At 53.2% G+C, this 2,560-nt stretch overlaps 1 protein-coding gene across 1 annotated transcript in view; it reads right to left on the bottom strand.

Moving 5' to 3' along the window:
* PDPR (pyruvate dehydrogenase phosphatase regulatory subunit) overlaps window positions 1-1,296 on the bottom strand; it is a 53,249-nt gene extending 51,953 nt beyond the window's left edge. The window contains exon 1 of the mRNA XM_023514123.1: window positions 1,219-1,296. The gene's annotated coding sequence lies outside the window, so the exon portion shown is untranslated. The remainder of the gene's footprint in view (window positions 1-1,218) is intronic.
* Between the last annotated feature and the right edge of the window lie 1,264 nt (window positions 1,297-2,560).

Below are 2,560 nucleotides of genomic sequence, written 5' to 3'. Positions count from 1 at the left end.
AAAAAAAAAAAAAAAAAAGAGTGAAGTCCTAAGGGCAGAATAAAAGGGCTCAAAGTAAACAAGGAAGGAAAGGGAGGCATTGGACTCCATCCTAGTGGGTTTGGCAACAAAACTAAAGCAAAGCTTGATAAGAAACAGAAGATGCCAGAGAAACAAAACACAACAGATGATTTAAAACAAATTTTATATTTTTTGAAGTTCTGGAAAATGTGTAACATTCTCTGGTAAGAAGAATAAGTTTAGGTAAACAACCTTAAGACTGGGGCTGGCTCTGCTCAAATCTGTTCTTCCAAGACCAAAGAGACAGCTGTAACATCCTGCCTTGTTCCTCTGCCTGGCTACAGTACTGTACACAAGAGGAATGCTGGTCACAGGGAAGACTGGATGGGTATGGTGGATTAACTAACACATTTCCCACAATATCTCAGCAGTCTAGGTGTCTCACTTGTTTAAAAACAACAGATTCCCAGGCTCCACCTCTGCAGATTCTGATCCTGCTGGTCCAGGAAGCTGTTATTTTTCAACAAGTGCACCAGTTGATCCTGGCAGTTGAAGAAATTAATACAAGTCCCTACCACTGGAAAAGCGTACCCTTTGGGCTGGCTCCTCCTCCCCCGCCACTACCACCCATCCCCTTACATCTTTTCTATGTGCTTGGGCGAAATGGGTTTGGAGGTTCCCGATTCAAACCTGAGTACCATACACATCACTCCCAAAAGGTCAAAAGTAAGAAGCAAGCTCACTACCCTGGCCTAGACTTTTCCAGGTAACTTCTTCCGCCAGATTCTTGCAGCAGTTTTACTAGTTAGTAAAACACAAACGGACCGCACGTTTCAACGCGGGAAAACAATTCCCCAGCAGAGACAGATGTCCAACTAGCCGCAGTTGGCTCGGCGCTGCAGAGGTGTGCGATTCCTAGGGGAGTCGGGGAGGAGCCACAAGCGAGGTCATCCCGGCCGCCCCGGGCATCCGGGGTGAGGTGCAAGCGCCTGGAAGAGTAGGTGGGCAGGCCCCGGGACAGCCAGACAAGAGTCTCCGAGGCCAGGACAACCTTCCCGGAAGAGTCCCGGCATGGGGACGTGCCTTTCCGACGAAACAGCCTGGAGCTGGGGACTGCGGTGACCGCTCGTAGGCGAAGACTAAAGAGGAAAGGGGACACACAGGGGTCCTGGGGTGTGGGGACGGGTGGCCAGAGCGGCCCCCCAGCTGTCTCCTTACCTCAAGGGCCGCCGACAGGCTCGGCGTTCAGTCACACCCTGGCGGAAGCAAGACAGCAACCACGGCGGTTGCAGGGGGTCGAGGGGGGCCGGAAGGGGGGGACAGGAGGTGGGAAGGGGGCGGGGCAGAGGGAGTAAAAAGTTCCGGGGAAGGCGACGACTGCGACCTTCCGTCTTTTCCGGCCGCCACAGCAAGGGTACGGTCGCCGCGTGACCTCAGCCGCGCACGAGCGCGCCGTGACGTCACGGGGAAGATCCCGCCCCTGACACGTGGGATTGTTTGGGTCTCGCGAGGCTCCGCCCCTGGTGCCGCGCAGCCAGCCAAGATGGAGGCGATTTGCTGGCCCGGACTTTCCTGGACCTTTTACATCTCGGATTTCGGACCGCAGTTGATTCCGACAAGTGGAGCTAGGACGTCGGAGATGGGCAGCAGGTCCCGCTGGAGTGTGGGCAGCTCAGGGGTTCTTTCTACCCTCTAGTCCTGTGGCCACCTGCCCCCACGCAGGTCTGCAGCCCAAAACCACAGGCAATTCAGAGTCTTAAAAAAGCTTTTTACACCAACCGTCACGCTGTTTCTTGGAAGTCGTTGTGGGCGGTTCTGGGCAGAGCGGATCGGAATTCCTTTCTGTGGGCCTGCCCCGGCCCGACTTGGAGGCAAGATTGGCGTGCCTGAGTTCCTGCCCCTATTTTAACTCCTTGCGCCTTCCCAGCTGGGAAGAGCAGTTCACAAGAAGAGCAGTTATTCACTCAAGCCTCAGAGAAATCCCACCCCTTCACTTCTCCCTCTCACATCGCCCTGTTTACTTTCCTAGAGAAATCATCCCTATCTCAAATAGTTTTTGTTTACTGTCGTTGCCACTGGTGAAGCTTGACCTCGACAGAACCTTAGTCTTATACACAGCTATCCGTTCCGCACCCAGTAAGTATAAGTGGATAACGATCTAAAACTATGCAGCCATTATCGCATACTGGGGCACTGTCTCCAGTTTCCATTCTTTGGATTCAGTGCCATCACCCTACACAAACAAATCTTATGTTTTATTGCTGACCGCTTACGACCAGGCACAGTGCTGAATACTGGGATCCAGCCGTGTAGAAGAAAGGGCTTCAGCCTTTAGGAAGTGGCAGTATAACTCCAGGGACCCCTGTGTCACCAAGCTAGCCCATAGCCTACATAGTTTACCTACCCTCAATTACTGACCAGTCAACTCACACAAGACTGGCGAGATGAGGTCTGGCTGCGGGAGGACTGACACTGATGGTTGTTATTGATAAATGAAAGTCCAAGGGCGGCGCCTGTGGCTCAAGGGAGTAGGGCGCCGGCCCCATATACCGGAGGTAGT

This window comes from Otolemur garnettii, unplaced genomic scaffold, assembly GCF_000181295.1.
Source record: "Otolemur garnettii isolate 467f Iridium unplaced genomic scaffold, OtoGar3 scaffold00047, whole genome shotgun sequence".
Classification (NCBI taxonomy): Eukaryota; Metazoa; Chordata; class Mammalia; order Primates; family Galagidae; genus Otolemur; species Otolemur garnettii.
The sequence above is the reverse complement of the archived record's forward strand: the minus strand, read 5'-3'. Positions and strand labels throughout refer to the sequence as shown.